The sequence below is a fragment of the Dermacentor andersoni genome, chromosome 6 (assembly GCF_023375885.2).
Source record: "Dermacentor andersoni chromosome 6, qqDerAnde1_hic_scaffold, whole genome shotgun sequence".
In the NCBI taxonomy this organism is placed as follows: Eukaryota; Metazoa; Arthropoda; class Arachnida; order Ixodida; family Ixodidae; genus Dermacentor; species Dermacentor andersoni.
Window position 1 is genome coordinate 97,396,317 of NC_092819.1, and position 25,107 is coordinate 97,421,423.

Here is a 25,107-nt window from a genome sequence, read left to right on the forward strand (position 1 = left end):
GAATGCATGATGGCTGTATGACGACGATTTTGTAACGACGATGGAACGACGAGAATCGGACAACGAAGCTGGAATCACTACGACGCAACGTCCCTGACGACATCACAACCGTGAGCACGCACCTAGTCTTCATAATGGTAACAGCGCGAACAAAACGACGACGGAGTGAAAGGACACAGTACTAGCGCTGACTCACAACTAAGTTTACTGAAACGCACACATCAATGAATATAAGCGACACAGGCGTTTGCCTTGATGTGTGTGTTCCAGTAAACTTGGTTGTGGGTCAGCGCTCGTCCTGTCCTTTCACTGCGTCGTCGTTTTGTTCGCGCTGTTACCATTATAAATGTATGCCTACTCACCCTACTTTCCACTTTCATACGCACCTAGTGGCCCAAGGCACCATACAGCTTGCTTCAATGGGTTGGAGTGAAAGGCGTGACGACGATGGTATGACAAAAGTGAGATGACGAAGCTGGAATGACGAAACCAGAATGACCACGGCGGAATCACGGCGATTGTATGACTACGAATAGATGACTACGAATGCATGGCGACTGTGTAACGATGGCGGTGTGGCGATGACACCATGACGAGAGTATGATGACGAAGCTAGAATGGCGATAGTTAAACGAGCACGATGACATCACAACCACTTGCACATCTTGGTTCACTGGGTAAGTGTAAAAGGTGCGACGACCGTAGCGTAACGAGAGTCAGATGAGGAAGCTGGAACGACGACGATAGAATGACGACGATGGCATCACGATCGCGAGCACATGCATAGTGGTCTACGCTGGTCCAAACTTGGGCCACTGGGTCAACGTTAGACGCTAGATAGGCTCATAATGGCTCACATAGGCCCAAAATGGTCGTGAGTAGGCAAAGAATGTTCATCGCATTAAAAGCAGCATGGTGAGCGTCATATGAAACGCTGCCTTCTTGCCTTGCTACTGGTCCGAAACGTGATTTTGTAATTTATGCAGTACAGTGTCAATTCTTATCTGCCGCAGTTCACTCACGACCAGGGCAGTAATACACACGTGAAACACAGGTAAAATTGACCATGCTGCTGTCTAGGTAGCGAGAAATGCGGGCTGCGCATATTCCGTGTTACATAATCCATGATGATAAACTCCGTTTATTAAAAAGAAATTATGGGGTTTTACGTGCCAAAACCACTTTCTGATTATGAGGCACGCCGTAGTGGAGGACTCCGGAAATTTCGACCACCTGGGGTTCTTTAACGTGCACCTAAATCTAAGTACACGGATGTTTTCGCATTTCGCCCAAATCGAAATGCGGCCGCCGTGGCCGGGATTCGATCCCGCGACCTCGTGCTCAGCAGCCCAACACCACAGCCACTGAGCAACCACGGCGGGCAAACTCCGTTTATAATACAGGTTTCCCCATATCCGCGCAATCCCTTCATAAGCCGTGCATAATTGTGAAGAATGTTGGTGCCCGTTTTTAGAAGGGTGCTTCGGTTTCTTTCTGATGTGTTCTAATTAATGGAAACGACGCTTAAGCCGGGGTGACGGCGGCAACGCGAAGAGGCAGGCAAGATACATCGCACGACTGCATAAAAATATATCGTGCGCGGGATACGCGGCCGTCGTTCGCGTTTACGTCACTGGAACCTCTCTCCTCACCTCCGAACATGCGCGTGCAAGTTTTACGTACGTCCGTACGGCCCCACCGAAGTGCCGGCAACTCGAGAAGACGCCGTTCAATATTGACTTTCACGGCACCATGACACGACACGCTTCGAACACCCGTTTCTGTTTCTCCCATGATTCTCGTTTTCCTACCCTTCGCGACCACGTGGAGCGCTGGATGCGAGTTTGAAAGAGAAGGGAGAGCTGCCTTGCTGCGGAGTGCGTAATGTCTGGCCCCACAAGAGTAGTGCGAGTGCGAGTGCGAGTGTGAGCATGGTGCGACTTGACTAGACCCTACGCCTCTGCGCGCTGCGGTTGCTGCGCTGTTGCGAGAAGCAAGCGAGATCGACGCATTCTGAGTTTGTCGCGTTTCGTCTGATCAGTTATCGTTACCGCTCAGCCCTCGCTCGACTCTTCTTCTCTTTAGTCTGGACTGTGCGTAGGCACTTCTGCTTTCGGCTGAGGTGAAGCAGGCGTTAAGCACTCCTTATAAGTGAGCCGATCCTAAATGTAGTGCAATGCCGGGCCGACACCCGGTGGAGGTGAAGCAGGCGTGAAGCGCTTCCCACACGTGACACGATCCCAAATACAGTGCAATGCCGGGCCGACCTGCGGCGGAGGTGAAGCAGGCGTTAAGCACTCCCAATACATGGGCCGATCCCGACGGTAGTGCCATGCTGTGCCGACCCACGGCGGACGTTAAGCAGACATTAAGTATTCCCCACACGTTTGACGATGCCGAAGATAGTGCAATGCCGGGCCGACCCGCGGCCGAGGTGAAGCAGACATTAAGTACTTCCCATACGTGGTCCGATGCCGACGGTAGTGCAATGTCGGGCCCACCCCCGGCGGAGGTGAAGCACTCCCTATATGTGGTTCCATCCCGAAGGTAGTGCAATACCAGGCCGACCCGCGGCGGAGGTGAAACAGGCAGTAAGCACTCGCCATACGTGGGCCCATCCCGAAGATCCCGAAGGGCACGTTACAGGTTCCCGAGTCTACAGGGGTATGTGCCATTGAGCTTGGACCCTTTCTGCATTGGCACAAGGATCAGCCCACATGATTTTTTATGTTGACGGACGCCGAACAACTATGGAAGGTTAGTCATATACAGCTTTCGCTGTAAAACAAAAAAATTCTGAGTGACTGAGCAAGCTTAGACACCAACTAATCCAAGAACAAGTTCTTCTGAGCAAGTTCCTTGATATTGCCGACCTATGCCTGGCAGAGTACGAAACACTGTGGCCAGACATTGACAATCCGATTAGAGATTGTTTTATTTGTAACACACCTCCTTCATTCCCTGGTCAATTCAGTGAGAAGGTAGGGGTACCTCATTATTCGAGGGATTGTGAAAAAAGAACCGCAGTTGTCAATGAATGGTGTGCTTTTTCTAGCTGCCCTCCAGTGACAAATGAGTCCCTATGAGATCAGTATACACTACCCAGAAATCAAACACTGCTCTGCTTAAAATTTATGGAGTCATGCTCAGCACTGAAATAAAGAAAGTGTGCTGTCTCCAAAATGTAATTGCACCACTAGGTTATTCATTTTTGAGATAAATTCGCTGGTAATTTTTTTTTAGAAGTAATTTGTAGGAACCTCCATGTGTCCTCGTTTAATGTAACTACGTTCGATTACACGTAAAATAATGACCTTACTGACTGGTTCAATTCAAGGAAGTTGCAAGCTTTGTGAATTGACTTTGTTCCGTCGTGACCTTACATCTTAACATGAATCCGCGTGCCCTTTGCTTGCGCATTTCCGAATTCTACCTAAACTGTGTTCGAGGAATTCAGTCATGACAACACCCTAAACTAAGGTATATTCCTGTTGCCGCTCTCAGTAAGTTGGATTTTGCAGCTGCGCAGCTGCAGCTTGATCAGAGAGCACGGCTTGCTTTTTGATTGTTTCCGCAGTGGTCGGTACCATTGTTTGCGTCAGGTCGTGATACAGTTGTGTCTATTTCGTGCGTTGGCTGTTTCTCGTGGTTCCTGGGGAGCCTGAGTCGCCATCTGTCGTGAGGTACTTCAGTGAGAAAAACCGGATGACAGTTAGCGTTCTTCTAAGGCGTCCTTGGGGCCTGTGCACTTTGCACTCGCACTACGACGTCATTCCATTGAAAAACATGCATCGCAAGAACGAAAAGCATGATCAGACTAGACATTGCCGACTTTAGAACGTCATCACTAAAAGCGCACAGATGGTCTGTTCATCTTACAAATAAAAAGATAAAAAGAGTGAACAATAGGGAAAATGTTTTTTATTTCTTCATAAATGCACTCGGGATTTTAAGGCAGTGCGGCTATCAGGAAGGCAAAACTAAGAAGAAACTTGGCGCCACGTGGCTGACGATCACAAGTCAACATGTTCAGACTTAATCCTCATATCCTTTCTCCTACTAGCTCATTCCAAGGTTTTGGCAACAGAAAAAGAAAGCGATGATAATAAAAAGAAACCTTTTTGGCATGTTTCACACCGGAAACAAAGTTTCTTGGCCAATGAAAGATAAAAAACTCACGGTTATATTTGGCGTTTAGGCTTGATGAATTTCACCACATGCTCCCATGTGAAATTTACCCCAGTTTTCAGAAATGCATCTCAACTTGAAGCCCATGCTTGTCTTGATATAAATGACGCCTGGTGCGAACGCGCCCAAGACGCTCATTGCGTTTCGTTTGATGCGTTCACGACAGGGGTCATTTAAATCAAGTCAAGAGTGGGCTTCAAGTTAAGATGCATTTCTGAATGCGGGGGTCACCTTTTCTTGCTCCCACCGTTCATTTAATTGGTTTTTAAGGTAATTTCGCACCATTTTCAGCCAAATTGTAGTGTTGCGACTGTGAATTCCCACTTCGGTAACATTGTCACAGTAATCCTGTATACGATAGCTGCACTCGTTTTATTTTCTCCGCTCTTCTTTCCTCGCAATTTTGCGTTTCCCTGTTTGGGTTAACCTGAGATTATAGCCAAGTAGCGGACTATGATGAGTACTTATGATCACTATTTTTCATGGTCGCAGCGCACATTTGTCAGGGTCTTCCGCAGGGAATGTTTTTAAGACATAAGTACTAAGTAAGAGGCGATGCTACTGAAAAAATAGCATTTATTTTTTCAAACATAATTTCTACATTTTTGTTACAAAATTACGCCTCAACACTGTTTTCATGCCTAAAAAATGAAAGCATTTTCCGAACCAGAAGACTGAAAATATTATTCTAATTGAGACATGCTAGCTGTAGGGGTATTGTTTTCCAGTGATGATCTATACTGATGAGTCTCACCACCAGAGGTTTTGCACAGATGGCTTTTCAGGTGTAGCAACAAGCGAGCATGAGCCCTGGCTTTGTCAGCACCACCTCTTTCTCCACTTTTCTCAGGTGCTCAGGCGAAAGCTGTGCTTCCTATATGTGAGTGTCTGACAAGAGAGAATGTGTTTTGCCGTAGTCAGTACAAACTTCAAAACATGGTGGAGTCTTTGAACACCAAGATTATGCTTCTGTGCCCTAAATAAGGTTTACTTCAGTCAGTGCTGTGCATATGTCTACTGCTGTAGCCATAGTGTAGTTAAAAAAAGCGTACAAATGGTTTGAAGAGATTTTACTGGAGCTTCGCCTCCTTGCGATTCGGTGTTTGATCACCCTGAGTAACGTTCAGAGAGACCAGAGGAGGCTAGAGAAGAATAAAAATATTCTCTGGACCACAGACAGCTGAAGGTTAAGGTCGTCATTGCAGTCTACCAAAGAAATGCTGACTGGAGGTCGGAGTTTGCATGAGTTCTTCTGGTAACAGCCACGAAGTAAGATAATTTCAAAGTTTTCTGCTTCTTCTTCTGCTTCTTCTTCTTGACTGGTTGGCGTTCTGTCCAAATTTTGTGCTAGCTGACCATCTGAGTTAGTAATAAGCATGTTTACAAACTTCCAACTTCGTTTCTTTTTCATTTTTGACCTTAAGCTGTTTTTGCTACTTGTGTACAAAAAGGTTTGACGTTTATATAAGTCAGTATCACAAAATATTGCATGCATATGCACAAAGATGTATAAACTGCACGTCTTGTAATATTAAGGTGGAGCTTTCCTTGCCTCCGTTCCTAGGATTGACGTGGCTACTTGGTTGCTGGGTTATGTTGGATCGGATGCTATCTCACCAGATATATTTGTGGGTACAAATATGCGAAGGTTATATGCCTGCCTAATGGAAGCACCTGCGAACGGGTTGATATAACCCTTGTATGGGGAGTTGATAAGGCATGCGAACGTCCGTTCTGCATAACAAAAATTGACTTCTTGCGTGTATCCTGAACACATGTCGCCTAACAGGCATCTGTAAAGCAGATCGACTTGTTACGGAAATGGTAATCTACATTGAATGAAATGTCTGATTTACTTTGATTTGTTCAACCAGGCAGTATGTGCCAATGGGTGTGGGCTCTTTTTTTCTGTCCATCCTCCAGCACGGTCATTTTCCATGATGATCCCTACATAAAGCCTGGACAGAAAATGTAGACTCACAGACATTTGCAAAGGCCACCGACATAAACCACTTTCAACGAATAGTGGTTTATATTGGACGGATTCTTTGACTATCTTTGATGTAGCTATTCGGAATGTGCAATTAGTGGTCTGCCCGTTCATGACCGATACTCGAATGGTAGCTTGTGGTTAAGGCACACCTTGAAAGCTTTAAGATATTTATCGGTTAGCAGCTGTTAGCGCTCCGATGTAAGAAGCCTAGTAGATACAAGCTCGCGTGACAGCCCTGGAGCCCAAGCATTCTTAACTTTCTCACATTTCCATTCGTTTTACCTGGCGCTGCAACGAAAATGAGCTGCAGGGAGGTGAGTTGGGGGAGGCGCCCAGAAAAGTTGCGAAACCTGGCACAGATCCTTGCAGCCTTTGTGCAGCGGCAACTGCCGAGGAGGAACTGAGCAAGAGAAATGAATGGTAACGCGGTGTCGTATCCACCTAGTATTTTTTTTGTATTAGTCTTTGTATCATTGTAGCTGTATAATTTTATACATTGAGTCTAATTATTTGTGTTCGAGCATCAATATATCCAGCCTTAGTTCCTACATAGTCACATCACGATGTGATAGTGTGCCCTTGCTAGGCTGCTTCTCGAAATATTCTTATTCTGTGTATTGGGGGAAATGCAGTGCTTAAAAATAAAATCTGCGATCACACTGCAGAGTAATTGCAAGCCAAGTGTCCCTGACCTGTCGCTGGACTTCCTCAGATTTTCTTGTTGGAATCATGGTTATTTGCTACCTTGCTCACTGTCATTTCCGCCGATACCTTTGTTGAAAAAGTTCGTCACGTGACGTGCTTGATGAAGTTCGGTCAAGTACGTGGAATGTAATTCTGCAAGAAAAATTATGTATTCTTTATGCGTAATGCAGCACAACTTCGCCTGTTAAGCCTACAAATGTTTGTTTTTAATATGTAACGGACTTTTAGGCAACGTCGGTAGGTAAATACGTTTTAAGAGCCCAGAAATTTTGACAAATGTTTGCGAAATTTGCAATTTTACTTGCAAAGTGATGATTTAGTTCATTGTAATTAATTTACTTGACGATCTTGGAGCTTAATTTACAGTAGATGTTCTTTTGCGCCTATAAATTGAACAAGTTTTCTGAGAAAAACAAAACATGACAAGCGCACGAAAATGCAGGTTTTGATCCACTTTCCTCCCTGATTTTTGCGATAAACCTTTCCACGTAAAACTGTGACACAAAGCGCATTAAATTGGCCTGTTTGTTGGAGTTCAATTACCATTATTATCGTATTTTGATATTGTTTTAGGTGCAATACGAACCTTTTAATCGGGCCCTGATCACCGCTCGGCATAATTCCGTACCACCATTTCGCCGCACGACCCAATGATTGTTGTGTTGCAGACAGTCGGCGCGCGCAGCGTCGGACTGCGACGCGAAGTTGTTCAGCACCTGAGGGCTCGACTGTATCACTGAGCTTCAAAAGCAATTATAAGTGTTGTCTTTCCATTGTATTCCAGGGGCAACTCCCAGAAATGTCACGATGCTGCGGGTGCCGAACTTCGCAGTTCAAGAAAGAAGAAGTGTCATCGTGCTTGCACGCAGGTTAATTGTTGCATGCACCCCTACAACTAAGGGAACAACGAAACGTCATAATTTGTAACTGATGTCGCCTTTGGCGAACTGACTTTGCTGGGCTGACATTGTCCTCAGAGAAGCACGGACCGGAAGTGCCGAATTAATGAAGTCGCTCCGCGAAAGCTGTCTACATCAGAAAATTTTGACAACTGAAATTGGACTTTCGAAGTGCGGAGGAAGTTTAATAAGAAGACTGGCGGTTGTACATTGCGTTAGTTCAGCACACGGCGCGATATTTTTGAGAACAGAAGGAGAGACGCTTTTTCTTCAGGGTGTGTAATATAGACTAACAATGATGATGGTAACGATGATTATTTGGCGGTCTTGAATGTGACATTAGGGTTACCTCGCCTCGTGACAGACGTGCGTCTAAGTGCCAAAGCTCGCCTCTTCGTCCTGTATATATGGCAGCCACGTACGTAAACGCCGGCACTGCTTCAAAGCTTTCTGCATCTTTATCGTGGATAAACACTGACCATGTACCAGGCATCTCTGACATGCGCACTTAGGTGTGTACTCCGAAGCTTTGCAGAGAGACGCGTAAATCATAATACAATGAAAAAATGATGGGCTGCTATATAAAAATATGCAAACTCCTGGAGCGCTAGCCCAAACACTTGGCTTCTCCCATGCTTTGGGAGGTACGATAGGAAGACGAGGCAAATAGAATGTGCCCTCAGGTGCTGAAAAAAATCGCGTTACAGTCCGGTGCGGCGGGTGCCAAGTCCCTGAAGCACAACAGCCGTTAGGCTGTGGGGTTGAAGTGGTGGTAGGCAACTATGCCGAGCGTGCTTCAGAGGTCAAACTTAAAGCATTATATATCCCCTAATATAAAAATAAATATGAGATAATGTCGTAAGCAAAATGAAAACAGACTAATATCATGCGCTTTATGCCATATTTTTTACATGAAGCACCTCAATACGAAAATCAGGCTGTAAGTGAACCAAAACCTAGATTTCACATTATTTCTCATCTTCCCTTTTCACAGAGATGTGTATTATGTATTGACACAATAACATTTTTACAGTAAAATACACTTGTACGATCGTGGAGGGAAATAATTATCATAATAAATACATTTATTTAGCCAGTGAAAATGGTAAATTTCCCAATTTTCTTCAAAATTTGGGCCTCTGAAAACACCTTTTCCAACTGTATTTGCCAATATGCCCCACTAACGATTGAAAACAAGCCATCTTTAGCTTCTGGCCGCGACATTTTGCAGCGTGACATATTACAATAACTTTTATATAATTTTTCGCTGCCCCATGTTTCAGGTATTAAGCAATCTTTGCAAGCAGATTTCGTGAAAAGAAAGAAATTTTAAAGCAAAAATGTAATTATGTGGTTTTACGTGCCAAAACCACTTTCTGATTATGAGGCACGCCGTAGTGGAGGACTCCGGAAATTTCGACCACCTGGGGTTCTTTAACGTGCACCTAAATCTAAGTACACGGGTGTTTTCGCATTTCGCCCCCATCGAAATGCGGCCGCCGTGGCCGGGATTCGATCCCGCGACCTCGTGCTCAGCAGCCCAACACCTTAGCCACTGAGCAACCACGGCGGGTAAAGCAAAAATGTATTGGAAAATAACTGTGAGCACGGTAGCAAAAAAACAATGACGTTTTACAAGGAAATCTGACGTGGCCAAGGTCTTGGACACTTGGAAATGAATGACCAAGGGCGTTTGAGTGTCAGTGAAGTTATTGAATAAAATAATCACCAGTAAAATATAAACAAAAACAAGCAATTAAAAAAAAGGAAAAGATCAACCCGGCCAGCTGAATGCGAAAAATTAGCCACCTAAAAGATTTGGTGAAAATTCATCTTAAAAAAAAAATTACCGAAAACCACACCATCTGGAATTAGAAAAAAAGAATAATTGCACAATTTATACTGCACATAAAAAAGATACGTAGGACATTAGAAAACTACGAACCGGAAACGCTGAACTCAATATGTATTCTACGAGCAGGTTTCTTTCGCTTGACCCGCCGTGTAGCTTAGTGGCTATAGTGTTGGGCTGCTAAGCACGAGGTCGCGGGATTGAATCCCGACCACGGCGGCAGCCTTTCGATGGGGACGAAATGTGAGAACACCCTCGTACTTAGGTTTAGCTGCATGTTAAAAAAACCGCAGGTGGTCCAAATGATTCCGGAGTCCTCCACTACGGCGTGCCTCATGATCAGATCGTGGTTTTGGCACGTAAGAACCCACAACCTGATTTATCTTACTTCATTTTTTGTTTTGGATCATTCGATCTGATTAGAGCGTCATTTGCAATACTGATACTTATACTGATGTGTTTCGTTCACAAATTTTAGTTAACCTAGTTTCCTTAATCGATTTATCTGATTTTTATATTTTGTACGAATTAAAGCAACAATATAAAGAAATAATATCAGCGAAATATGACACATTTATTTCTACATCATTCGTTATTGATTCAGTTTAATAAGAAATTGCGGCAGAGCGAGTTGATAAGGATACCACTGCCCAAAAACTTCTCTTTGAATCTATAACTATGCCACCATGACGCGTAAAAAATAATGCAACAATTTGTCAACACATTACGACTCCCTCATCGTTTTAATTTACTTTGCGCTGTCGTGCCCTAGTAATTATCTAAGGGAAGGCAATGCCTGGAACGCAACTGCATGTTAATGCAATTTTTCGAGGTAGGATACCTCGAACGCGATGATAAAGGTAAAAATCCGTAAGTGATGGCTAGCTATAACAGCATCCTTGTAGTAACTGTAAAAGTTGTTTAAAAAGGCAATGAAAAATTGCGAACCATGTATTTGCACAGTGTGATCTTTGTCCCAAAATTAACGTCCACCTCTTCGAGTATTTCAGATGGATTACTGCGGTTGTGTCACCTGCCATGAGCCATTTGGTGAAAAATCGTCTGTTTGTTGTAATTAAATCAAGAAAGAGCTTCTTTAGGGCAAGGCGCTTAGACGGCGCGTAAAAGTGTCGCTTTTCAACACGCGAGGAAATTCTGTAGTTACGCTTCGATTCTGTGAAATGTGAAACCACTGTTCGTGAAAGCAAAAGAAAAAGAAGAAGAAAAATGAAACAATGGAGTTCGGGTCGTGTTTACGCTTCAATTGTTTCCATACTTCGAGCGAACGCTTCGATTCCTGGAGATGCTGAGCTTGGCCCGAAGAAATGTTCTTGTGCCGACAATGCTGACGCCTTGAAACGCAGAATAATTTACACTTTAATTGTTGCTCTTTGGACCACAGTGCCAGTGACGCTAAAGGTACCAAGTGCTGAGGTATCGCACCAGCACTGAAAAAAAAAAGCGCATTGCCAAAGCCTGTTCTAGGCTTCTTCACAATGCTGCATTGTGCTGCGCTAAAACCTTCTACCCCCCACGTTTCTTCAGTATGCAAAAATTGCAATGTTGCATGCGTCTTTCCTCTAGGAGAACTGAAAACGTTCCTCCTGCTTTCTTTTTTTTTCTATAATTCCACATGTACTATCTCACTTGTTTCCTTGTTCCATGCTGTATACGTATGTACTGTACTCTACATACAACCTGGCAATATACTTTAACGTGCACATATAGAAGTGCATGAGAACAAGGCCACGCAAAATCAATCGGCGTAAAATTATTGGTACGAAACGAGGACTACATGCCCTCCCCCTCTCCTCCAAAAAGAAAAAACGAAAATAAGAAAGAAGAAAGATAACAACAACAATAAAACAAGCGCACAGATGGCGACTTACCGGTTTTAGGATAATTTAAATGTACATGTTTACAATTTTATGGTTCACAAAGGGCGTTGTAGCGAGAAAACTGCAAATGAATCTTGTTCGCATTGAAGAACACCTGGGGCCCTGTAACGTAAAACTATTCCAATATGCTTTTATTCCAATTTCCTGACGTCCAACTTGCGTAACCGCCGAAGCAAGCATCAGGTTGTGACCCTCAGCTTTGCCTGAACAGCCCAATCAAACGCTCTTCTAGATTATAGGAGGTCGCTTTTCTTTGCTTTCAACATGAATAATATTGCCTACATTGAGCGGTGTTTTGTTTGTAATTGACTGCCAGAAGGCGAGGAGAACGCTCAAGTATAGAGGATTTCGATGGGGCCGAGCCAGCGCACTGAATATAGTTAACCGGATGAAAAGGGTGGTGTCAGCGTCTGCGATTGGTCCTCTTTCCCTTATTGAGCTTGCGGTGGCTTGTCGAAAATCGCGGCTCCGTGCAACGGAAGGTTAAGAAAGCCGCTAAAACGGATTCTCAGCAAAGAAGAGTTGCAGGGCGAGGTCGTAAACGTGCCGAAAGAGCTCAAAAACGTTACACGGCCACGCAAAAAGTTTTATTATACGCAAATAAACCCAAGCTCCTCGGCAGGTGCGAGTAGCGACTGCCTGAGCGCACGGCGGCAGCCATTTTTTATCCCTTTCGGAACGGGGCAGCCCGCGACTATTCAGAGAAAAGTTCAGTTTTGTTCAGCCCAATAATGTAGCTTTAACGCGTACACGTCAGTTGATGGCTAATGGCCAAAAGGCGTCGAATCAGAAATAACCATTTTTCTTTTTTTCAGTCCAGTCATGCATAATCAGCGTGTACACGTCATATCAGATGGGGAGCTATCGCGGTTTTCGTGACGTCGCGTGACTGACAGGTGAAGTTGGGGTGGTGCAAAAAAGTTTTTGCCCAATCGCCGAAGGCTGATTGCAGAAGTAGAATAGAAAAGTGAGGAATAGCTTTGCGTCATAGCGCCCCTGATTTCTATTTTTATGAACGTCACTCGCGCATGGGCCTGCTGCATCCTAAGTATTGTTCCCGCAAAAAATGGGGCATGATAGAGGTGCAGAAATAGCATATGAATGTGCTGCTTTTTGCTATTTTGCTATATGTTCACTGCGGCGCAGACATGCCGCAAGCAAAAGTGGTTATTCAGCCTGAAAATAGTCGGTGTAGTTGGCGAAAATAGGCTCGAGTTATTATAAAAAAATAAACAAAATAATAGCGCCAAATAATTATTGTTTCAGTACTGAAGTATTCATTTTGTTTTTTTAAAATATAGTTATCTCCAAGTGTGTATCAGGAATATATATACACATTTGCGGGGAAAGATCATGCAGGAAAACGCTTGACATTATACCTGTAAAATATGTTCTACAGATTTAAATAATGAGGAAAGAAACATAAGTAAATCCTTGCCACCTTGATAATTCTTAAGTATTGTCTGTACAAATATATTAGTCATCTCACGCTTGAAGCTTTGTTCGATGAATAGGGTCTCAAGCTGTTGCTGTACGTACGTGTAACTAGCCCTGAGAACACTGAATAGCAAGAAATATATGTAGACTACACTATTTTTTCAGATAGCTTACACTAAGTGTTACATATATTTGTAAAAATGTTCTGCTTACTAAGTTGAATCTATGAGAACGAATCTATGAGCTGGTGTAAAGGATACCTTGAAGTCAAGGATGCAAAAATTTGTTTTCGACGATCAGTTTGGGTACAACTTTATTTCTTTCTGTTCCCTATATGCGAAAGTGACACATTTAGTCGGTGTTTCAAAGAGCCCGAGAAACAACTCACATTGCCTAAATTACATTTCACACACCTCATTATTATTAGTAATTGTAAGCGCACGCCTAAGAACAAGATGTATAACGAAGCGTGCATGTGACAAGCTTTCATCTATTTCCCTGCAATGTTGCAGACCGCTGTCATACAACCTAAAGGGCACGTCGCCTTGGTGTTGCTAAAGAACGAGCGCCAAGTGCGTCGTGAAGAGATGTCTCACAGCAACGTTACCGGAACCTTGATGCGCACAATACCATTTCGCGCCGCAAGAGATCTTTATCGCGATGTCAGTTACACGAAGTATTCGAGGCGCATTCGCGCCGTCGGCGTTGCCGCCGTCGTGATGCGGTCATGGTCGGCGGTACACGTGTCGCCCTCTCCTGGACGATTACGTCTTCAGAGGTGCGAGAGATCCACCGCGTGTTTCGCTGCAAACGCTAAAGGGCAACGTTCTGCCCGGCGCTGCTGGCTACAAGCGTTGTGCGCACGAAGACTAGCGTTTCTGCTCTGCAGCCATGTGGGCCGTGGGGCGTACAGTGTTCCGGGCGGGCAGTAAATTTGAAGGTACAAACGCCCGAACGTCTCACACGGGGCGCATCTCGTGCCCCGACCATGCGTCCCGCCTCCAACGCTACTCCGGCGTTGCTCGCGGCGTCCCCTGCCATGCCAGTGTTGTCAGACTGCTGGTAGCTGCCTTACTTTTTGTTGCTCTTCGCTCTTACTCTGATTGCTAAACATCTACATCGTGCGCTGCGCCGCGCCAACGTGTCGCCCCGCGTGTCGTTAGAACACAAAGCCAACCAGCCAGTGCGCACAATTAAAGACTGATATTGCTGTCACTGGTTCGCCATTCGTGAGAAACTGCCAATTCTTGAAGCGAATAGCTTTCTGACCGTTTCGCCCGTTTTCGAGATCGCTGGTCGGACTTTCGCCGCCGACGGTACAAAAGCGTTCACGCAATTGGCTACGTGCGTTCGCACGAGCGAGTTGCGGAGCGCGCGAATGCTACAGGTATGCCGGTTGCCGGCTTTCCTCTCTACGAAATTGCGCGTTGAAATACTTCAAATATTTTCTGGGCGAAAATATACGCCGTCATGCACACCATTGTTTTACCAAAGCGAATAACTTCCTTTAAGCCTTCGGCTATTCACTTGCATTGACGATCATCGTCAATGCTTTCTGAAGAAGTTTTTTTTTTTGTGGGAGGTGGGGAGGTAAGGGGGAAGTGCTATTGTCATGACCACCCAGTGATTCTGTTTGTCGGTGTTGCTTCCTGCGGCAAATGAGTGCGTAATCGCGTGCTATTCTTCATATTTCGCAGCGCTTATTTTTCAGCCTCGAAACGAAGCTCTCAAAGAGTATCTTACATATTATACGCACGCGATATTCGAACGACAACGACAAGCGATGCGACAGGCAGACCCCGTCACGCTGTCGCATCGCGGCGTGAGGCAACTATATAGACGCGACGTCGCGAAAGAACGTAGGGGCAGATTTTCATTGTTGTCCAAATAAATACAATCGTATGCGCGGAAAAATAATTGCAACCGTGCTACGAGGACAATGTTTCAAGCAAAACTTATTAGATCTCATTTTAATATGCCATCATCCCCAGTGAAAATGCATTCCAGGTCGGCAGGTTGAAATCTGTGGCGCCATCTACTAGGCAAAAATCACAACAGCTCCGCGGCTCTCCGTGGTGTCCCAGACCTAACAGAAAAAAAAAAAACAAGTTTGAAAAGAAGAACTAGCTTCAACAATAGCCACAGAACATAATCGATAATTTGTGCTCAGCGAGAGCTGAATCAAAGCAATGGCTGACTATTTCTATCTTAGTATCATGGCAGCGAGACATTAACATGAGCGAATTCAGATAGACGCGGGCGGACTGGTTGCTACCATGTTGTTGCGCAATCATGGGGTAATCGGCCGAAACCGCATTGCAGACCTCAGGGCGACAGGCAAAGCGTTCTGGCCGGCCAAAAACCGGTGACGCGACAAGCGACGCTGACGGATCGCCTTCTGCCACGGCAAAACCAGTCCCTTGTCGCCGCCGATTGTCGCCGTCGCTCGAAAACCCCGTGCAGATGATTGTGTCTTCAGGAAGCGAGCGTTCAGCGGTTTTCATTTCAGCCCTAATAAAGCCACACATTCGAACAGTTGCTGGCACATCACCCCTAACATTTCCTCCTTTCCTTCCAAGCTTAAGCTTTGTGCATCTGGAAAACAGGCATACAACGTTTTAAAGTTATACTAATACCCCTGTCAAGCGGGCAAGTTAAGTGCCCTTACGGCGAGTGCGCTCGGTTTTTAAGTGCACTTTCCCAAATCTTAACGTCGCAGCGGAGTGTACTCTCATATGAGTGCACTCAAGTCGGAGTACGTTCACGGAACGCACTTTGCTGGCCGAGTGCGTAGCCTCGCCGCCAACGGTTTGAAGGAGTGCCTAGCCTCGCCACCAACGCTTTCAACGACGCAAAATGTAATGCATAGAAAAAGGACACAAATGTTCATTTCAGTTATTGAGCAGCTTTTAACAATATAATTTGTGTTTAGCGAGAAGCGAAACAGCACAATAAAGAAACGGATTTATCATGTACGCAACTAACGGCGCCAGAATGATGCGGCATTGCGGTGCCGCCATGCTCATTCAGTTCGTGTTTATTTTGGTGTGAAAGCGTGCTGACCACGCCGGTCGTGCTTTGAACCGTGTGCGTGGCATTTTGCAGTGTAGCTAAATATCGAACTTGCCGTCTTTGCTCATATATACTCGCTCATTATCTGTTCTAGCAGGATTATGAGCAGGATCAACTGCCGCACACCGCCATGTTGTTTTGGATTGGCTAGGCATTCGTCTTGGCCAGCATTGACTTGCAACACACTTATAAATAAACTTCTTCGTTTTTTTGTTGAGACAAATAGATGAAGTTTGTTTTTATATATAATGCTTCTTAAAACAATCGCTTTTTAGCAGCTTTCTCTTGTTAATTTACATCTTTAAAAAACGCGCTCTTAGTCTGTCACCATTTTGTTTTTACTGCGAGTGCACTCTGTTTTCCCGTTAAGAAGCGCGTTGCCTAAAGTGTGACTCAAGGTACCGAAGTGCACTCCCCGTAAGTGCACTTAACTTGCCCGCTTGACAGGGGTATAACAGCTTCGCTGATAGACCAAATGCACGCGAGGGCATTCACTGACACCGAGAATCGAAGGAGAGACTCCAGTGCTGTGCGGAAACACCTATACGGGGTCTTCATGTTTTTTTGGTTTGCTGCGAACTGTCGTAGGTTGTGAACTGTTATCATTCAATATATGAACGGCCATCGGGCAAAGCATCAGAAAGCATCCATAAACACACTTTATATTGCTGAATGTTGAATAACTCTGCTGAATAACTTACACGAGACATTCAAATCGTCGAATGGGATTAGATGTAGGTACTGCTAACAAGGCTCAAAATTATGTTGCGAGGAACTGATTTGGTTACGCCAGCGGCGTTTATAGACAAAGAATACACTGTCACTCACTGCCGCTGCATTCCATTAAAATTTTATGATTTGAATAGGAGTATCACTGGTGATCTCTGAAAAGACAGAGTGACAACGCAAAGAAGCATAAGTTATGTAGAGGGAGGCAACACAGAATGCAATTTGCAGGAGTTAACCTTTTGACAAGGGAGCTTATCTGCATCACGGAAACGGCTGTTGCAATTTTTGAGATCAAACTTCGCCTACTGCTCTGAAGTTCTCACGGGCAACACTTAAAGCCTTTTGTATTGATCAGAACGAGGCAGTGCCGACTCATATGTGAGGGAAAAATTGGTGCGCAATCGTGGTGTCGCGTCTTCCGTTTCATAACGTCGGATGAAATTCATATGGCTCGAGGGTCAAGTACAGTAAAAAAAAAAAACTGATAATCATACGAGCCGGAGCCCAGGCATGTAGTCTAGATCTTCTTCGTCATTTTTGGTAGCCTCATTTGCTCATACAAATATACACCAGCTAGCCCTAAAATCTGTTTTATTAAGGGTCATCGCTCATAGGCGCGTGGGGACGCTTTCACAATAGGTACTAATCCGTAGCGTTCCACCGTGCTGTTTACGAACCTATCGTTTGTACTGGCCATTTTGGGCCGTTGATATTGAAAGGGCACTGAGACATATTTTGAACATGGTCCGGAAGCGTTCCCGATATGTGGACAATGCTGCTGTGAACGTGCAAGCTGCATGCTATTCCACTGCACGCAGCAGGGAACCTATACAACCTCTCATAATAGATCGCTTGCTCTCTCCTCCAGCATTCCAAAACAACGCTTTATTTTCGGAGCTATGCAACGGCGGCACTAGCATCGCACAGGGTGCGGTGGTCCATATACGACCTTTAAGTTTTTCTATCTTTGCTATCACTTTACCTCCCCCTCCCCTCTCTCCCCAGAGTAGGGTAGCAAACCGGATCTAACCATCTGGTTGACCTCATTGCCTTTCCCCTTTTCTTCTGCTTCTCTCTCACTCTCTAGGAGACGGGAAAGTAGCGGTTGTTGGTCCAGACACATGCGTCCTTCGTGTCCCGGATTCTTTGTTGTTCGCTGGCCCGTTTACAAGACGCCAACTCTGAAATTTTACTATAAGCTCTTAATAGAAATAAAGAAAAGAAAGAAAAAAGCAATGCGCAGGGCGATGGTATACTATCGGCGTAGCTATAGCTGAGAGGAATTAATGCGCTCAGGAGAAGCGGGGAAAGTAAACATCGCAACCCCATCAAATTCGTTCGTATCAGGTCGTTTTCAAAAACTTTTTCTGCAACACATGCTTCGAAGTGCACCACATTCATTCCAATGCTTTATTCCCTGTTTCAAAAAAAAAAAAAGCGTTTCAGGGCCCCTCTAAGGGATTAAATCTTCAAGTGTTGTACAATCTTTGTCAGAAAATTCCCAGGACCGAAGTTGAAAAAAAAATATTAATTCGACTTACGAATGAATGACACTAGGACATGTCAAATTACCCCCTCGTTATGTGTACACGTGAGCCACCTTTTCTGGAGATAATGAAAGAAAGCATCGAAATCGTTATCCGGCATACTCATCAGCACATTAGTCACAACAGATTAGATTGCTCCCACATCTTCAGGATGCGTCTCTGTTAGTGGCAATTTAACGTGGAGAAATAAAGTCACACAGTGACACATCAGGTTAATATGGGGGATGTGGTAGAGGAGCAATTTATTGTTTGGTCAGATAATACTTAACTGATATGGAGTGTGAGGCCTCGAGTTGTCGTACACCACGAACCATTGTTCAGATGTCTACATATCCTGAAGGACCCGGTGAATCGCTTGGCTGAAAGATTTTAGCATGTTGATTTCAAAATGTTGCTTTATATATCCTTCAGGCCGATATTCATGATGCACCAAGCTTCTAGGATAAAAAAAAAAGTGATCAACTCTTCGATGGTTTCGTTGCTATATATTTTAGAGGGACAGGAACCATGCCCTCACCATTCGGCACTTTGTCGCTTCGTTTGGGGTCCTGCTAATAGAACACGGTTTATCTACGGCAGTTATGCTGTGGCCAACCAGAACTATTACTAATATTCGGCAGCAAATGTTCACCTGGCTTCTCTTCTCGTCTGTCAGTGCGTGCAGGGCCATTTTCGGCAATTTGTTTCCGTTTCCGTAAATATTTTCGAGAAATCTGGTGACAGACATTTCCATTTAATTTCAGGTCTTACATTATGTGCACATAAACACGGAGATCTGAACGCACTACTAACTGCCTCACATGTTCCACATTTGCAGTGTGTCCAGCACCAAATCATCTTGCGAACCTCGGCGCTTTCGACATTTTTAGTGCCATTTAAAGTGACGGTTTCTCTACGAAGTGTTGTTACCATATACTTGGGGAATCAGGTTCCACGTATCACTGAGGGTTTTCTCTCGTATAATGTTGAACCTATTGGTAACTTTCTGCTCGGAACTTGTGTCCATTAGGTCGTTCGTGTAACGTCGAGCTAAATGCCCCAACAAGTCGAACAGTAGGTTATTAAACCCAGCTCTACGAGCTAGAGAGTTGACATGAAAACTCTCTAAGAGATGTATCTATTCAAATTACATACAAATCAGCTCATTAACACTGAATTCTTGAGTTTTAATATTAGAGAAAGAGAAATAAAGAAATGTCTTTCAGCTTTTCTGATAAAAGGGACATTTGAATTGCCGGTTACTTCATAATCTTTTACTGATCGACTGCTATATTAGCGGCGAGAAATTGTGGCACCCTCTCGCGAGTGACGTCACAGCCAGGACGCCGCTCGCTCCGGCTCGCTCGGCTGCCGCGCGCGCTCTTTCGCTTCGTAGATGCTTGGAGTGTAGGGCACACCAGCCTCACTTCACCAAAGATAGTTTGGCTGCTTTCTGCTGTCACGCTTAAGTCTGAGTTTCTTTTTCGAAACTGCGTGAATCGTGAAAATTTGCTGCGAGGATATTGTAAGCTATGTAGAGTTGCCGGGATCTGCTGCTTTTGCAATGCAGAGGTGCGCGATGTCGGCCGATAAATTTTGCGTAAAGAGAATGTCTTCCAATTCTGCATGGGAAATTTTGCATGATGCTTCGCTCCTAACATAACATTCATTTAGTATTTAGTAATGACATACATTTAGTTTTAAACAGAATGGGAACCTTGGTATTTGGTGTCAACCTTATATTAAATCAGTATGTTAGAATAGGATACTGCCTGCAAAGCTTTCCTTAAACTTCTTATTGCTCTAGTCAGTTGTTATACTCAAATGTGGACACTCTAATAATGCGTAAAAGAAAGAGCTAGGCGCATACTTTGTACGAAAAAAAAAAACAAGATTGCTACTACTTTCAGCGTTCTCCGAACGAGCCACCCAGAGAAAGCAATGTTCTTGAAGGTTAGCATGACTGCGCGTCATGTACGGTATATCAGTGTATGGTATATCAAGAAAAGAGCCAAGCCATTAGAAGTGATGGAATGTTTCATAGCGACCTGCAGCGGCCTTTATCGACAGTATGGCAGACACCTTCCGCAATCGAAGCATAGAACTGTCGTTATGGCGTTACGGCGAGGCAAGCAGTGTTGGCGAAACTTATTAGTTCACTACAACTTCGAATTGAAACCATGAAGCAGTTCTTTACAGCGCCAAATACAATACTATAGTATAATCGAGGCACTAGAGTGCCACTTAGGCTGCCAGGAGGAGGAGCATCTAACTACCAACTGCGTTACGATGTCTCGAACTACACTGGCGTTTAATTTTACGAACTGAGAACTATTCGCTTTGTCTGTACATAAAGGACTGGCTCGCACACCCGCATCATAAAGAAGACATTATATGCAAGCCTCATATGAAATCACTCGATTTTTTATCTTTTTCGGTGAATGCTGATATCATCATTTATTAAACCTTAAAGACCGCATTTAGGGTATTACATAAGGAGGGGGGCATAAAAATACAGAGTTGTCATGATAACAAAAGGGATATGGACGTTAAAGGGAAAAAAATAGAAAAATAAAAGAAAATGTAAAAAGAAGTACGAAATAAAACCTGGTGCAAGTGTGACTAACGTGGTTAAGTTTGAAAATGGGCAGTCAGTAAGTGGCTAAATTTTGGGACATCGCGCTCATTAACTGTCGATTGTGGCAGCTCGTTCCAGTGCCCTTTTGTGATGGGCAGGAAAGATTTATGAAATGGGGTGGCAGTTCCATGAAGACGCTGTTTGCTTAGGCTGTTGAAAAGTCCACAGGAAGTGCGCTGAGGAGGGAAAATAAGTGTATCACGCAGCTAGGGAAAATTGTAGCACAGATTGTGAAAAAGACACAGTTGTGCTATCGTGCGGCGAGTTGACAAGGCCGGGAGGTTGGTATCTGACACATCAATATCTTTAATGTGTCCCATACTACTAATGAATGAAGCTTCGGCTTCTTGCTGGCTGAGCCATACGGTCGGAACGACGCATAGGTGTCCGTTTCGCCAAGCAGTCCCCCATAACGGTTCCCCAGGCAACAAGCGCCCGTAAATTTTAAAACTGAGCAGAGTGTGTAGCACTGAAAAGTGGATAAATATTGGGCCATGACTTTTCGTAAGTGGCAAATAGCTTAAATCCTCAACTAGCTTTACTTCAAGTTACCACCGCTTAAGATTACTCCTGAAAGACGGCTTAAGTTTTAAAAGCAGTTCAAAACGCATATGACACCGGTAAATTTTGGAGTGCAGTATTGTTTATTCCTCGTGCTACTGCCGAACGTTCCTGCGAGTAAATGTGAAAATTAGATTTTTTTGCAATTAACTACTCGTCATGAGAAAACAAGTTTTAGGGGGTTAAAATAAAAGTAAATGTAGTAAAATCAATATGGCCAGCGTTTGTTACATGCTTGTTGTATACGATAAAAGCATTGTCTCTTAACTGCATTGTTCTATCCTGTGTTCTCGCGGTTATGTGTTTTTATTATTCACGTGAGCTAGCGCTGCGGAGCGTAGAACGGCCCACGAAAAACCCACACCGCTCTGGACTCAGCTCCGTCGGATGACACATTGACGTTGCACTTGAGAAATGTATTTTTTCGGAAATATGCTATTTCAATAAATTGTGACGAACGAAGACATCGTAAAAATATGTTTGAGAAGACCGTCATAAGTGCGCAAGCATACGGAACGTGAGTGAACAAACGGAAACACTGCGGAAGGCGCCTTGACACCGCCCGAACTGTAGCAGACGACAGGCGCTAGTCCTTGCCTTGACGTCATGCGAGCGCCATGACGTCAGGTCGTAGTGCGGCAGATGCTTGAGTTTCGCAAACGGTTGGTGCGCCTCGCGGGTCCTCGAGAGAGTTATAAGGAATGCGCGGAGACCGCGCTCTGCAGCTTCTAACAGAACAGGTGGCTCCACCGGTGGGGCGCAGCGGTACTAATCAGCCTTTTCGGAGGGGGCTCATGCACGGCGGACGCCTCGCGGGGATGACGACGAGCAGCGATGAGAAAGGGGTGGCACCGCGTGTGTTAGTTTGAACGCCTGAATAAGTAGTTATGGAAAGAACCCCCCACCCCCTACATAAAACAATTGCTAGAGATAAAATTCACTGGTAGTCTTTGGATAAAGCTTAAATCGAGGCTCCAACACCCTCATTTACCTCTGACGGAGGACGTACTCCTTTACCTGTGAATCTCAACTTACTCTCTGTAATCTAAGTTACTCTCTGTAAGATCGACATAGAGTAACTCTATATCAACCAGACTTTCGTCGACATCTCTAGGAAAAAAGTGGCAACAAAAGTGTTGCTTTTTGTATATCTCGGTAGATAGAAACGCCGGTCCACATGCATTTTTATGCCTCCCCCACCCCCGGCGGTCTGCACAAGGCCTTCTAGACGAGGATATAAAACGGATATATTTGACAGCCTTAGCTGAATGCTGCCTTTGTTTGCGGTCGAATCGTGTATCAAAGGAGGCGCAAATATCTTGAAATTGAGCAGCTTGAAGTGAGCTTCCTCCTGTTGACTCATTGCTCCTTCAGTATTTTTCTTCAAATTAGTGCTTATTGATTTCCACTGTGGATTACGAAACAATTAGACAAACAAAGCGTAACCAAAAGTAGCTAGATCGTATGCTTATGAGCAGTGTAATATGGCTTTCGATTAATCATTGCGGTTAATTTCATCTGCACACACAGCGTAATAGCAAGCATGAATAAACCTAGAGCTTTCGCCAGCGTGAATGATCCGTCCTTGTCGCACAACCTGTCTGATTAGTGGTCACCGGGTCACTAACGCGTATCTTTAAGGATATAAACAAACATAGAACTTTGGTTGCAGTGTGCTGATGGCTACTTGCTTTCACTTGGTGACAGACATGATTAAAAAAAAAGAATTTTGGCGATACTCAGATTAAACAGTAAAATATGCAGCGACGTAATGTTGTAAGCTTTTAAGGAAAAGTTGAAAGTCCGCCGATGTGCGCCTATAGGTTTCACACAGACGCACGAATAACTATTATGTGTGGCTTTTAATGTGTATGTCGGAGGGCTGTGTCCTTGCTGCCTTAGCTGTTTTGACAAGCTTCTCAACAGGCCTTGCTAGACTGATTATGACTGTTTAATACTGGTGTGTAACAAGATCTGAGGTACACCTTGTGTTTTTGGGCTTTGTAGTGCGAATAGTGACGTAGTAGATGCACCGCGGTATGGGGGGCGCCAAATGCCATTGTGACTTGTGTTTGTGGTTTTCAAACTACATCTAATCGCCGTTTGACGGCCTAAAATGATACCTCATCAGCCGCACCCAAAACACCTTTAGGCGACCGCCAGCAGTGAACAGCGCAGTCTAGAAAATGCATAGCGCTGAAGTATCGGCGAGGAGTACACTAGTGAAATACGGCGACTTCAATGATTTTTAAGGCGCAATGCTTACAAAAGGTAAGCTATTATTGCTGATGCATGTGCATGCTTCATCTATTCGGTGTGACGACCACTACGTGGTGGTAGACGACGTAATAAAACGCTTGATATTGAGCTGCGGGGTCGCATTGCAATAAGTGTGAAACGCAAAAATAAAAGAGAAAACGCCCGCGTACCGTGCATGGGTCCGCGTTAGACAACACAAGGTGGCCAAAATTAAATCGGAGTCCCTCACTACGGCGTGCCTCATAATCGAATCGCCGTTTTTGGCACGTAAAAACGCCCGAATTTAATTGAACTTAGCGCTTAATTTTTGTGTGAAATAAATAGTCAGCAGTCATGTGATCAGAAACTATCTTGCCCTTGGAATAAAACTGTATAGGAACATTTCTTTATGTTCGCTTATGATTTACTGGGTTTCGTCACTGTGCGACTGCTTAAGTCCCTGCCTTTCTTTTAGAGTGTTGCCGACGAAGGAAACAAAAAGCAGGAAAACAACGAAGCTTCAATACACGTTGTCTATCCAGGTTTTCCTTTCTTCTGTAGGGAATGGGTGACACAGCAAGTCGCGAGTGTCGTTGGGCTCTTGCGCACGTTGTCCTCTTGCTGCGAACGTATTCGTATGACGAACTCACAAAGGTAGCCAACTATGTACCGGTACATTTCTTTGCTTGAATTAATGCGTCAGTGAGAGGTCCCGGACAATGACAAGGAAGGAAGGAAGGAAAAAGTGGAAAAGGAAAGGAAGGGAGGTTAACCAGTTTAGCTTAACCGGTTTGCTACCCTACACATGGGAGCGGATTGGGGGGGATGAAAGATGGGGAGCAGAGAGAGCACATAACACAGCACACACATCGTCAGTTACAGTCCGTCACTCTTGCGAGGTACGAGATATCACTGTCACAGCCGCTTGTCCAAGTCCATCTCTTTCAAAAACCGAAGTAGTCCCTCCGTCGCCTTCAGTTGCGATGTCTTCTGTCGGCGATATGTGAAAATAGTTGCATCTGGACAATGACAAAAAGCAGCATTGTTCTTCAGTGCTTACGTATAATCATACAACACATGAGGTGGCGATATCGGTTACGAAGAAAACAAGAGGGGTCAGTTTATCGCTGCTGTATGAAACGCATGCTCTAATGGGGAGGGTGTAAATAAAATTATGCGGATCCCATGCAATATGGGAATCGATGTAAGCGAAGCTTTATGTGCTGTTAGCTTTGACTGACGATAACTAGGGGTGATGTTCACGGCAAATGTTTAATTTCTTCAGCGTTTAGTGCACTACGAGAATGGTGAGTTGATGGTAAATGTTACCTTGCTTGCAGTCCTACTGTTTGTCTGCTTAACACGCAGAAC

General features: G+C 44.5%; 1 long non-coding RNA gene across 5 annotated transcripts in view; it reads right to left on the reverse strand.

Moving 5' to 3' along the window:
- Positions 1-24,262: 24,262 nt before the first annotated feature.
- The window catches only part of LOC126523089 (uncharacterized), a 29,051-nt gene continuing 28,206 nt past the window's right edge, over positions 24,263-25,107 (reverse strand). For all 5 annotated transcript variants that reach the window (XR_008610552.1, XR_008610553.2, XR_008610555.1 and 2 more), the window contains one exon: positions 24,263-24,755. This is a non-coding gene — a long non-coding RNA (uncharacterized lncRNA). The remainder of the gene's footprint in view (positions 24,756-25,107) is intronic.